Here is a 15389-nt window from a genome sequence, read left to right on the forward strand (position 1 = left end):
CACTGAGTTTATGTAAACCCACCCCTTCGGTTTAAACTGTGCAGGTAACCCCCAGATTTCATGGATCGATGCAGTAGAGGACTCAATGGTGGCCACACGACCTTTTTAACACTGTTTAGCACTTATTATGATTTTAGATTTTATTTGGGTATTTTATTGTAAATATGGCCTCTACGGTTTATTATTTTGGTTTGGGATTTTTATTGGTTATGGTTTATAACTGCTAATATTAGGAAAACTTGAATTTTCAAAAGAAATGAACGTTTTAACAAGATACTTACAAATATGGAAACTATTTTAAAAGCTTTCGCATTGAAGAAACGTTTTGAAAACTTTGGACTGATAAAATAACAAGATTTTAGAATTACTTAGTAATAATAAAAAGTTTCTAAACGGAAATTGTTTTAAGCAAAGTTATGGTTTTCAAACACACTACCATGTGACATCACCCGATCCGGCCATAACGTCTAGGCCGAGTTTGGGGTGCTATAGTCCATTTTTACTATTATTTCACAACAAGTCATTGTACTTTTACTACTTTAACATTTTAGTCTTTAAACTTTAAAATCATCAAAAACTACTTTACAAATTAGTTCTATATAAAAAAATCAATAATCTACCATAAAACTTCAAGAATATACAAAACTCATAAATGGCATAATCTATAACATTTGGAAATTTTACAAATTAGACCTCGGGTTAGCTAAATCAAGTTAATACGAGCTCAAAAACATAAAAAACACTAAAAACAGGTAAAATTTCACTTACCAATAGGAGACCAAAGCTTGATCGAAGCTCTCCTAACACTAACAATGGCTATTTGGGTTTTTTTAGAATGAAATATGAAGATGATGGGTTTTAATTCTTTCATTTTATGTTTTATTTAACTTATAATTTGATATTTACAATTTTACCCTTAACCATAACTTAATAATTCATTAAACCTTGTCCAAATTTGTCCACTATAACTCTATATGGTTTATTTACCTTAATAGCCCACCAGTTCATCAACCTATAACCATTTAACCTTTTTAGATAATAGAAACTAACATTTTTAACTTTTACAATTTAGTCCTTTTTGCTTACTTAACTATCCTAACGTTAAAATTTCCTAACCAAGTTTTAATACAACATTAATGACCTCGTAAATATTAAATGATTAATATTTACTGACTAAAATTAAATGATTAATATTTACTGACTAACACGTCAGATTTGTGATCTCAAAACCATTATTTTTTATACCACTGGAAAATGGGTTACTACATCATACTTGGTGGATACATACCTGCGGACTCATACTTGGAGGAATGTCCCTATGGGTTGTCTTAACTTGTAACTTGAGCATGCTTGGCCATTCTCTGTACCATCCATCCAAACCTTCGCAAAGCCAAATAACATGTGGCATAAAGTGCATAACATGACATTTCCTTATTCTTTCATCTCTAATCATATCATGCCTCCCATACTTCACAAACAAATCATTACCATCAAAATAACTCTTATAAACAATAAACAAGTTCACACGTTTAGCTAATCATACGACTCAGTAGCACACAATAGAGCATACCAAACATTTTACCATAAACACTAGTACAAATTACAATCAGTGGACGGTTTAACAAAATAACTTGATTAGTAACATTTTATCTAGCATACAATTCATCAATACCACAAACCTATGCTCGTAACTAGATATGTATTTGTACTTCAACACTTAAAATGAATCAAAATTTCAGTAGAAAATCCCACAACAGAGCAACATCTCATCATCAATAGAACATGTAATAGAATTTTCCAATGATCATAATCCAAATCATAGCACTGAAACATGTAAGACAAAAACTGAAAGTTTGAGTTTAGGAACTCACTAGCAAAATACTATAAAGTTGAGTCCTCTTCCATCCAATTAACTTTTCCTTTAATGCTTGGACCTCCTGCTTCGGCTTTAATAAAAGTTCATGATTTCCAGAATTATCTAGCTAAATTGTAAATTCCTACCCACATGCAAGCCAATTTTTTCCCTTATCTTCTCATCGTTCAAGAGCAAAGAACCAAGAAAGGAATGAAAGATGAAAATGCATTTCCAGCACAATGTCCAACCCTGATTAACTGTAACAGTCCATTTTCAGTTAAATCAGAATAGTGGTTTCGAACCACAATCTTAGTCAGAAAGAAAATTTATTTTAATATTATTGCATGGTCCGTATTATGTTAGGAATGATGTATGAAAATTTCGTTAAGAAAATTTTACCGATTACATGTTTAATTGATAAAAGGACCAAATTACATGAAATGCAAAAGTTGAATTCTAGTAGTTAAAAGGATCAAATAACTATGGAATTCAAAATTTGAGGTCCTTATATGGTAATTAGACCAATTAGTGGGGTTAGTAGATAAGGATGATTAGTCTTCCATGGAAATTTAATTAAAGAAAATGAAGAAATTGGAAATTAAAAGATGAAAATATGATAAATAAATAAAATAAGAAAATATCATCTTTTATATCATCTTTTATATCATCTTTCCTAAATAAAATCTATAGAAATGCTATCCATGGACACTTGAAGAAAGAGAAAACTTATTTGGCCAAATTAGGTGAGTATTCAAGTCTCGTTTTCAGTAATTTTTATATTTTCGATATCATAATAACTTAATCTAACTATCTCGGGGATTAATTTGTAAAGTTATCAAAGTACAGGGTTTTTCCATGGATGAATATGCATGAATTATGAAATTTATGGTAGAAAATGAAAGGTTGTTGATAGATAAACAATTTTTGTAAAGTGAATTTGAAAATTGTGATTAAGGGACTAAATTGTAAAGTTGTAAAATTCATGAAAATTTTTTGAATTTTATGAAATACATGGGATGTTAATGTTATATACAAAAATCGGCTAGGCTTGGAACAAGGATTTAATTGCATGAATTTCATTTTCCAAACCTAGGGACGAAATTGGAATTAATAAAATTATAGGGGTAAAATGGTACTTTTTCCTAAGATGTAAATTGAATTGAATTGAATATGAATTTTATCAAATTGATGTTAAATTCATTCGCATAGATCTGGATAACTCAAATAAAAGTTAGATCGATGAAAAGAAAAAGTTTCAGATTAGTAGATTTCAAATATACGAACACTTGTTGAGGTAAGTTTGTGTAAATAAATTGTGTACATTTGTATGTTTGAATTGAATGTTGTATATATATATACAAATTGTGCAATTATTATGTACATGAAATTGATTATATATATGAGAATGCCTGATAAATGTTAAGTCCCATTTAAAATATTGAAATTCGATGGATACAGGATTTCCCATATTGGTTGTGATTCAGCATATGTTGTGAACAAACCATAGCTCTTACGAGTGTCCTTTTATAAGCCCTCTCGAGCTTTCTGTTACATGGTTCCTGCGAGCATACTGATTGATATTGATCCTACATGTGTTGCGGTCATACCGCAGCTCTTTGTGAGCGTCTTGTTATATAATCGGTATAGATCCTGCATATAATGCGGATATACCACAGCTCTTTATGAGCATCTTGATATAGGCTCTTTGTGAGCTTCCTAATATGGCTCGTTTGAACTTCCTGTTATATGGCTATTCGGAGCTCCTTGATAATAACTCTTCGGAGTTACCTGTTAAGCTCAATGAGCTTCTTGTTTTAAACTCTTATGAGTTTCCTGTTATTAAGCCCAAATAAGCTTCCTATTACATGGCTCATATGAGTATCCTATTATATGGCTTGAGAGAGTGCTTCTTGATTATGTGCCCTAATGGGTACCCCTGAATATGAATTGATGGATTACAGTTTTCTACACTTTAAGTGTACTACATGTGTATCCATCGATATTTCAAATAAATTCAACGGGCAAAGTTCTGATATGGCTAAACTGAATTTGAGATGAATTATCATAGAAATGTACATGTTATATGGAAATATGATAAGAAAAGTATATGTGTATGAAAGTTATTACATGATGAGCTCATTCATGTTTCTTGACAATTGTGTGAATTATAATGACTAACATGTTTTGATGAAGTTGGGTGTTTAAGCTATTAACCAAACTTATTTGATGCATTTTGCATGTTTATTTTAATGGAAATGAATGGTAAGTTAAATTTCCAGTTATACGAACTTACTAAGTATTATATGCTTACTCTATTTATTTTATTTTGTTTTATAGTGCTCAGAAGCTCGTAAAAGTTAGAAGTCGGTCGGAGCATCATCACACTATCCTTCAGCTTGTTTTGGTATAAATAGTAAACTTATTTTGGTATAATGGCATGTATAGGTTAAATTAGCCAATGATGGCATGAATATGGTTGGTTGTAGCTAGTCATTAGAATGGCTAGTAATGGTATATTTGATGTTTGTGTAGGAGGTTATATCATGTTTAATATATATATATATGTGCTTGGTATGATAGATTGAATTTTAATAAACTTATATGATTATTTATATAGGTAAGTTTGAATACTTAAATACATGTAATGATATATCATGTATAAGATTGGTCTTGGTTTGGTTTTAATGTCTTGAATTGGTTGGTGAATGTATTTAAGTTTAGCTGTAGGTTGAAGGTAAATTTGGGTGAGAAAAGTGGCCTTGAAAATGATATATTTTTGTCCACACGAATAGACACACGGGCGTGTATTGTGACACACTGCTATACGCATGGGCGTGTGGTTTGGCCATGTGTCCCCTGCATCCTTAAAATTTGAAAAATAGAATGCCTAGATATTTTCACATGGGCGGAGACACGGGCTTGTGTATCTGTAACACCCCTTACCCGTATCTGACGCCGGAACAGGGTACGATGTATTACTGGACTTGAGTACTTGTAATCATTTAAAACTGAGGCATAAAATTTCATCAATTTTAAACTTTTCAAACATATTCAAGACTATCTACATTAAATGACTTTATACAATAGACACCTTCAAATGACATAGGTCAGTATTTTAAGCCAACTCCTAGCAACTTAATAATAACTAAACTAGTCCCCATACATGCAAAGACTTAAAAATACTTTAAAACCTTTATATATCGATCAATAGTTTGATAGTGTGATTTAACCTCCGGCGACCTCCAACTCGAGCTAACATCTGCGACACTATAGGAAAAAGGAAAGGAAGGGAGTAAGTATTATAGCTTAGTAAGTAAATATGTAAATATTAATAAACAATACATTATCATACATTAAACAAAGTCACAATATGTTCCTGGAACATTACCATCACAAACACACATACTTTCACTATTACAATTATAAACAGGTTCAAAATAAGCTGTCTAGCAGAGTACCAGCAGCTAAATTTTTTATTTCTGGAGCTAAAAAACTCCAAATTATAAACCGTTAATTTTTATTGAAACTAGATTCACGTATATTCTTACCATAAAATTTTCTGAATTTTTGATCTATCCAATTAGTACAGTTTATTCATTGAAGTTACCCCTATTTCACTGTTCAACTGCCCTAACCACTCTTCACTGTAAATAAATTTTCTCTTCGTACAGAAATCATATGATGTTATCGTTTATTTTATTTGAAACTAGACTCATTGAGTATTTCAAAAATATAAATTATATCCCATAATTATTTTTTTACAATTTTTAATTATTTTTCAAATTCAAAATAGGGGATCACGTAGTCATTCTAAACCAGTCTCATAGAAACTTAAATATCTCAGAATATAGAATTCCTTTGCTTGCTCTATTTCTATTATATGAAAATAGACTCATTAAGCTTTAATTTGATATCTCATTCAGTTTCTGATTAAATTTCTACTATTTTTGGTAAATTTTTAGATTCTCATCACTGCAACTATCCAGAACAGTTTTATTGTCAATTTTGATCTTTCACACTTCAATTGTATTCATCACTTACCCATAACAATCTTTCCAATTTCCAATCACATATCAAGCATATTACTCATAAGTTACACACGTATATACTTACACTTATCTTCACAAAGTCATACACAATTTCATTTAATTAATTTCCAGTTGAACACTTGAAGAATAATGAATCTGTGATCGTATCGCACACGATCCACCTTTAAAATCGAAGCTCTCTTGTACACATAGTGGCCTTCACTTAGCACCACTCATGTGACCTAGCTCGATTGTACACGTAATTTTGGCTCTCTTGTACACATGGTGTACACATAGTATCACCCATGTGACCTAGCCACTTTATCTCGTAGCTCTCTTGTTTACATGGTGTCCTTCACCTGGAACCACACATGCAACCTAGCTACATCTATCTCGTAGCTCTCTTGTCTACATGGTGTACACATAGTACCACCCATGGACCTAGCTACCTCATAATGTCTCGTAGCTCTCTTGTACACATGGTATACATCCCGTATTACACATGTGACCTAGCTACATACCATCTGTATCTTTCGATTCCGAAAGTTCAAACGGAAGTATCTCACTTTCTAATACTTTATTCCATTCTTCCAATAGTCAATTATGATTAAAAAATCAGCTACAATACATAAAATATGCTGAAATATAAAAACGTAATAAAGATAATGTATTATTTACATACAAACTTACATACTTTCTCATTTTCATGTCGAATTAATATTGAACATTTAAATCATCATAATTATACTTACTTTCAACACCTCGGCAATCATAGTAAACATATTAATTTTACATTGAAACATGCATAAATTAATGCTTATTATACATATGAACTTACCTCGATACTAAAACGGCCATTTTACTAACTTTCCCGATTTTCGATTTTTCTCCCATTCTAGGTTTAAATCTCATTTTCCGGGATCTAAAACATCATATTTTACTTATTTAATTAATTTACTATTCAAAACAGTCCTTAACTCAAACTTTGGAAAAAATACAATTTTGCCCTAAACTTTTGCATATTTACACTTTTGCCCCTAGGCTCGGGAATTAAAATTCATCCCTTATTCTTATGTTTTATGACATGCTGATCATTTTTCCCTTCTATGGAAACATCAAATTCTCACTCTAACACATAGTTATGAATAATAACAACTTTTACCGATTAAGCCATTTTATTCATTTTTGCTTGAAACCGCTTAGCAAAAGTTGTTTAACATAATTTCAGCCTTCATATTCTACCATAAAACATCAAAATAAACACATTTCACCTATGGGTATTTTTCCAAATATGAACCCTAGCTTAAATTATTGCTAGAATAAGCTTAATCAAGTTACCGGGATTCTAAAAACATAAAGAACTTGAAAAACAGGGCTAGAATGGACTTACTGTTGAGCTTGGAAAGCTTGAAAACCCTAGCCATGGCTTCCCCCATGCTAATTTCGGCCTCCATGAAAAAGATGAGTCAATTTTGGCTTTATTTTCCCTTTTTATTTCTTTTAATTACGAAATGACTAAAATGCCCTTAAGGCCTTTCTTTAAAATTTTGTCCTATTCATGCCCATTTTTGTCCAAACAAAATATAATGGTATAATTACCATTTAAGGACCTCCTCTTTAAAACCCCATTTCAATCAAGTACTTATGAATTAGAACACATATTTTGCAACTTTTGCAATTTAGTCCTACAAGTCCAATTAAGCACTTTATCAGTAAAATTTCTTAACGATATTTTTACAAAATATTTTAATCAATAAATAAACCTTAAAACTTAATCAGAATAAATTTTTTGACTTCGAATTTGTGGTTCTAAAACCATCGTTCCGTTTAGGCCCTAAATCGGGCTGTTACAGCAACTTCTGTAAATAAGCCCTAATAGGAAAATTAAACATACAATCTATAAAATTTCTTATCAATACTCTACCACATGCATCTAATCACTCGGTAAATCATAAAAAAAATTAATCGAAATAAACTTTTCTATCTCAGATTTGTGGTTTCGCAACCACTATTCCATTTAGGCCCTATTTCGAGATGTTACAGTATCAGCCATGTGTGACACACGACCTAACACACAGCTTAACACACAGACGTGTGAACCTTGCACCTAATTAATGCAAGTCAGTATGCTCACACAGCCTAGCACACAGGCGTGTGGCTTGGCCGTGTGACCTTAGACAATAGCTACCCTAATTTTGAGCACGGACTGGGACACTGCTGTGTGCCTCACATTGAATGCCCACACGGGCATGTCACTTGGCCATGTGAGCCACACGGCCTACCCACACGGGAGTGTGTCCCCTGCACCTAAGAAAATTTTGAAATTTCTCGAAAAATTCTCTGAGTTCCCGATTTAGTCCTGACTTGATACAAATGCATAAATTGAGATATGAATAGTAAATTACATGAATTAATTACATTTGTTCTGTAAACTCTGATAATGCTTCGTAACCCTGTTCTGGTAACGGACTTGGGTTAGGGGTGTTACATTAACTACTCTCAATATACCCCCTATTACTGTTTCCCACAATCTCAAAATAAAATTATAAAATTTAAGACATCATTATTTTGTCCTCCACTTATCTAATCTTATATCTACAATTAAACTAATTTAGGTGAACCCTAAATATCTCCCTATCGACCATACAAGGATTTTCCAATTTACTATAATGCCAAATTTAAACTAAAATTATTATAATTTGGTACAAAATGATCCCATAGGAACAACTTGAAAGAAAATTAAATAAGCTAAGGCTACGATTCAGGTGTGACAGTAGTTGGATACCATAGCAACAAATGACTTTTGAATTGAGAGAAATTAATTTGAGATATTGACTAAATCGCAATAGTGTGAAAAGTTTTGGGGCAAATATGTGAGAATTAAAAATAAGAATGATTAAATTGAAGTGAAGGGAAAAAAAAGAAGGATTAGAAATGCAATTTAACCAAGAAAGTGTCATGAATTGTGGATGAGAATTGAAATTAATTGTGGGCCACTAGATGTATATGATGATGTTTAGATTTTTTTTAAGTTAGATATTTTTTTAATGTTTTAAATGTTAAATCCAATAGATTTTTGTTATGGATAATTGAAAACCTCCTCCATCTCTATCCCTTTTCATGTCACCCTCATTTCCCATTTCAACTAATTTTCATTTTATTTCATTTTAGTCCTTTCCACTATTTCCAATCATCTCAAGCTTAAAAACTTCAAATTCTTTTATGGATTTTTGTGAAATTCTTAGTTTCTTGTAAAGTTAACTAGTGTTCATATTGGGGGAGAAGGAAAAGTAAAGATAGGGTTTTGGGTAAAAGTTCAAGGTAATAATGATAATATTTATTTAAGAATTTCATGTTTATTTCATTAAAAGTGCATAGATGTGATATGTGATTATTGTTTTGATATTAAATCTTATACATGTGTGATATGTCAATGAATAGAAAGAGAAAAGATGTGATCAACAAGGTTTTTATAAGAGGAAAGACATATCAAAAAGTGAAGGAAAAGAAAAAACTCATCCAAGCACTTGATTTTAAGTACTTCAAGAATTTTACTTTAGCTAATTTAATATTAGTGTAAGTCATATTAAAATGGCTATATGGTTAATTTATATGTGAATATGCCAATATTATATATTAAAATTTATTAATGGGTAATGAAAATATGAATTTAATTCTAATTACAAAGTGAATAGATTAAGTGTATTGAAATAGTAAAAATGAGGGACTAAATTGTAAAGAGTAAAAAAATAGACATGAAAACTAAAATATTGATAAATAGGCTTGAACGAAGTGTGATGTAATAGTGAATTAATGAAAAGTGATAGGAAATAGAGGGCATGCTATTAGGAAATTTTCATGTGTGTTAGTGATAATAAGGACTAAATTGTAAGGACTATAATGGATTTATAGAGTATAGTGAATTTTCTTGTTAATAATGACTAAATTGTAAAAAGTATAATGTTTGATTTGTATTTAATTGTTGAGTGAACGTAATGAATTTAATGTATTAAATGCTCATGTAAACTAATAGGATATAGAGGGCATACCATTAAAAAATTTTCATGTGTGTTAGTGATAGTGGCATTATGATGCAATCCAATGATTTCGCACTTTGGTGCTAGTGAGAATGGCACTTCGGTGCAATTCATTAACTTTACAGTTCAATGTAAGATATTGTATGCACGTTAGTGCTAATGATGCGTTATTTATTCCGCATATCCTATGTGTTTTATTGAGTCTACAAATGGGCTAAAAATTTAAACAAATGACACTGACAGTAATTTGCCCACAATGTCGCGACACCACAAGTCAGTGTCTCGACATTGGAGTCATTTTGCCCTCCAAGTTGCGATACCTATTTTCTAATGTCGTGACATTGACTCTATTTACCCAGTTTTGACCCAAAAAGGCTCTGCATGGTCCCCAGTTGTTACCAAACTTTAAGGGTAACCTTGAAATGACTTAAATAGCTTCAAATGGGCTTAATTGTGTTAAAATGAAATTTTGAAATTGATGTTCAAGTTAATAAGTCTAGTGTCCAAATGTGACATCTCATTCTCGTGATATATCAGTTCAATCTAGGTAAGGGGTGTTACATATACAACTAGTTTTATTGCTTGTGCTATGCATGTATTAATAAAATATATTTTATTTTTTTGAAAGTTTGCCATTAAATTTTAAAAGTACATTTTATATGTAAAATTGTCACTATATTTTAGGTAAAATTAAAATTTGTGAATATATTTCACTTTAATTGATATTTATCACTCTGCTTATAAATTGAAGGTAAATTTACCACTATGCTTTAACTCGATATTAAAGTTTGCCATTTTACATTTACTTAATTGAATTTTATCTCTAAAATTTAATTTTATTGAAATTTTCTATCCAATTTTAATTTAAAATAATTTGAAAAGAATTTAATAAAATTCTTTTATCTTAATATTTAACATCAATAGTTATAACAATACAATGTCAAAATTAATAAAAATAGTTATTTTATAAAACAAAAAATTTAATTTATATATATTTTATTTTTCAAGTATTTATTTTGTTAATTTTAAAATTCTAATCTAATTTATTAATTTTGATATTTTATAAATTAAATTATTATTAACTATTGAAATAAAATATTTGCTAGAAGATTTATTATTAAAATTTGTTTTCAAATCTTCAAAATTAATTTTGAGTGATAGAATTTAATTTTAAAAATGAAAGTTGGTGCGAATTAATCAAATTTAAAGTTTAGTAGTAAAATTCAATAACATAAAAATTGAGTGTCAAATTTACTCATATTTTCAAAAAAATAATAGAAAATATCTATAAAGATAAAGTATAGTGGTGAATTTCAATATTTATATGTTGAATTTGAATTTTAACCATTTTATAAAAAAAATATTTTAAACTTTTAAAATAGTATGGTAAAAAATTGTAAAAAAGAAAATAGTATTTTAAATGATAATTATGTTATTTTAAAATTTTTACCAAACATAATTTTTAATATTTTTAGATGATTTTGTAAGAAAATTATCTTTATTATAATTATTATATGGTATTGTAATTTAAAATAGTTTTAGTTAAAAAACTATATATATTTAATAAGTAATTGAAATTAATAAATTTTAAGCATAGTATTGATTAATAAATAGAAAGCCTTTCATTAACATTATCAACATTATAATATTTAATTTTATATTTTAATATTATTATACTAATTTATATAATAATCACATACTCATATATGTTAATCAATTTAATATACATTAATGTTTATTATATATATACGTACTAATTAAATTTATATAAATTTATTATAAGCTAATTTATTATATATAGTTGGTCTATCTATTTATTTACGTTGTGTAAATAACCGGTATATTTGAGATATGCTCTGATAAACAAAGTTATGGAATGTCGGAGCAATGTCTTTCTCAATTATTTGCAATCTCTTCAACTTTATTTTGCTTAATTTGTTAGTTGTAATAAAATTAAAATTTTGATTTATACCCAAAAAGACCAGCTCAGCTTGTAATCAGGTCCTAGAAGGTGAATCAAAGGATAATGGAAAACATAGCTCCAGTATTATCTTTTTCGCTGATTTCATTTTCTTTATGTGACGGAAATTTTTTAAGCCTAAAGTAACTAATGTCTTCGTCAAATGGTCCCAACAACAGTATTTTTAATCCTTTCTTCGCAAAAGCCGCCTCAAGTGCCGAGTCAATACACCGAATATTTCACATCAACATTATCTAGTTCAATATAATAAGGCCGGCGAATTGAATTGTGGAGTAACAATCGGAAAAAAAAGCAACCGCAACCATAGCCCTGACGATAGTGACTTGTATGAACTTGGGCAAGAAGCACTGATAACGACGTTTTTTGTAGGTATAAAGTCCCAAAGAACCGCACTGCATTTCCGTCAGTCTCTTGTTACAGTTCTCCTCAAGTCTACTACTACAGGAATCGATTGAAGCAGAGAATGGAGGGAAGAAGGTCATTGGATGGGTTGCCAGAGATGTATCAGGACATCTTTCACCTTATTCATTCACTCTCAGGTTTCTAATTTCTTTCTCTTCTTCTCTTTCTCATCTTGCATCTCAAGTCTAAAAAATTGATGAATGCTAATCGATGTTTCAATGCCATTGTTGATAGGAAAACAGGTCCAGAAGATGTGGTGTTGAAGGTATTGTATTGTGGAGTAGATCACACTGATCTACACCAGATGAGGGGTGAGATTATGCCCACTACCCATTGGTTCCAGGGTATGCCCCATGCAATCCTGTGTCGTTCATGATTCTTTATCCACCTTGTTTTCCCTATGTTTGTTCTCGGTTTTAATTTACCGGTCTTTGATATAGGCATGAACTGGTGGGCGAGGTCGTGGAAGTGGGTTCAGAAGTAAACAAATTCAAGCTTGGAGACAAGGTTGGAGTTGGGTGCATGATAAGCTCATGTGGGAAATGCTTGTCTTGCAACTCCAATAATGAACAGTACTGTAACCAGAGGGTCTTTACATATGGTGCCGTCAACAAAGATGGAACTCCCACTCATGGTGGCTTTTCTTCTGCCATGGTGGTTCATCAAAAGTAAGCAAGAATAAACCAGCACAAAGAATACTAACTTTTGAAAGTACAATCCCTGGTAATTAACATTAGAGTGGATGCAGGTTTGTGGTGAAGATACCCGAGAAACTAGCACCAGAGCAGGCTGCACCGTTCTTATGTGCTTGAGTGACGGTTTATAGTCCCTTGAAGCAGTTCAATAACTCTGATAAGGCTATCAAGGCCGGAATTTTGGGGCTCGGCGGAGTCGGGCATTTGGCAGTGCTGATAGCAAAGGCAATGGGGCATCACGTAACCGTGATAAGTTCTTCAGAAAAGAAGAAAGTGGAGGCTTTAGAGCATTTGCACGCCGATGCTTTCCTGGTGAGCTCTAATGCGGCAGAGATGGAGGGAGCAGCAGCCAGTCTCCATTACATTCTCGACACTGTCCCCGCTTTCCATTCTCTGGATCCTTACATTTCGCTTCTCAAAGCTGGTGGGAATCTGATTTTTGTTGGGGTTTCCACTAAGCCCCTGCATTTCAACAGTGTTGACTTGAATTTAGGTATGCCAGCAAGAAGTTCTGTTTTAGACCAAAAGAAAACTAGCCAACTTTTATTGTTAATTTGTTATATAATCTGCAAGTAATTTGATTTACATTACCGTCATGCAATGCAGGGAAGAAACCATTGACAGGGAGTTTCATAGGAAGCATGTTAAGAAACACAGGAAATACTGGATTTTTGGGCAGAGAAGGGACTGAGTACAATGATAGAGGTGGTGAAGATGGATTATATAAACAAGGCTTTTGAGAGATAGGAGAAGAATGATGTGAGGTATAGATTTGTGCTGGATGTTGCTGGAAGCAACCTTGAATGATACAGACGCCATTCTCCAGAAATACCATATAACTTAATAATGTGGTTTTCACTGTAATGATCAATAACATAATAGGATTAGCGATTGAGTTTGTGTTTTATTTACCATATCGCCTCCAACAATACAAAACATGAGATTTGAATTCATAAGCAGGTCGCGACTCATATATATTATATGAACTTATTTGAGAAAAGAAGACTACATAACCAGTTACTTCTTTTAAGAAAATTATTGGAAAATAGAACCAATAATATATGATGCACGGTGCATCGTGTATAAATATAATGTATCATCATCATAAAATAATAATAATATGATATCTTATCAATAAATAAAATAAAAATTATAGATTATTTATAAATAAAACTAATAATTTTATTTTAAAACAATTAAATATTATAAAATAAATATTAGAGTTATTAATATTTATTTATAATAGTTATAATTAATTATTGTTTAATTATGTTTAAATTGTTATAAAATAAATAGACAGAGAGTAAAGAATAAAGAAAATAGGAGAGCAAAAGAGAGCGTATTTTATCGATCAATTAGAATATTTACAAAGCTATATTACATTATTGTTACTGTACAGAAAATTGTTATTATGTTTGTTTGGATTATTATTAAGCATTGATTTTCTTGTGATAGAACTCACACTGAGCTTCATAGCTCTCCCTTTTAATTTCTATCCTTTTAAACAATCCACCAAGTTAGGACATGGACACGACATTGGGAGGGTCTCAGCTCGAATTTATTTATTAAAATATTTTAGGTTCATTAATTGATATCTTTATTATTATTCAGAGACTGTAATATGTTATTCTAAACTGTGGCATGTGACATTAGATTTGTGTATGTTTTTATATATATAGCTTGCATGACATTTAATTTGATTTTAGGATGTTTAATTATGATTACTAATTAGTTATGTATGAACCTCGATTTTTATTTAAAAACAAAAATAGATATTGTAACACCTTTAACTTGTCTTTGTTGTTGGATTAGGGTTACAGAGTATTACTACACATAACAAATAACAATACATCATAAAAATCAATCAAATATTATTTTAAATACTATTTATTCATAACTAATCATCATTCATGGCATTCAAACAAAAACAAGCTTCAAATCAAGTATACATAACCTAAAATTCAATTTAGAAACAATTAGGGACTAATCTAAAACAAAATAGAAAATAATAGAAAAAAAAAATTGAAAACAGGGGTTACACAACGGTGTGGCCAAGCCGTGTAACATGTGACTATGTGGGAAAAACTTGCACCAAAATTATATGAACCACATGGCCATGTGGGGTAACTGTGTGTGACACACAACCGTGTGGCAAACCATGTCACAAGCCGTGCGTGCCTAAAAATGCCTTCAAAATCAAACAATTTCAATCCAAAATACGTAGGCCACAAGTCATACCATTTTCATTCCTTAAACCTACCTAAAATACATCAATATATCCCAAAATATACCGAATACCAGTCAACCTAAGTACCTAACCAATATGCCCTTATTGACACCACAATTCAAACATTAAAACATTATCCATTCAAATACAACTACTTAACATTT

At 30.8% G+C, this 15389-nt stretch overlaps 1 pseudogene; it reads left to right on the forward strand.

Annotated features, from left to right (window-relative positions):
* The first annotated feature begins 12030 nt into the window (after positions 1–12030).
* LOC108471983 (cinnamyl alcohol dehydrogenase 1-like) lies at positions 12031–13954 on the forward strand (annotated as a pseudogene).
* The last annotated feature ends 1435 nt before the right edge of the window (positions 13955–15389 follow it).

This window comes from Gossypium arboreum, chromosome 11 (assembly GCF_025698485.1).
Source record: "Gossypium arboreum isolate Shixiya-1 chromosome 11, ASM2569848v2, whole genome shotgun sequence".
NCBI lineage: Eukaryota > Viridiplantae > Streptophyta > Magnoliopsida > Malvales > Malvaceae > Gossypium > Gossypium arboreum.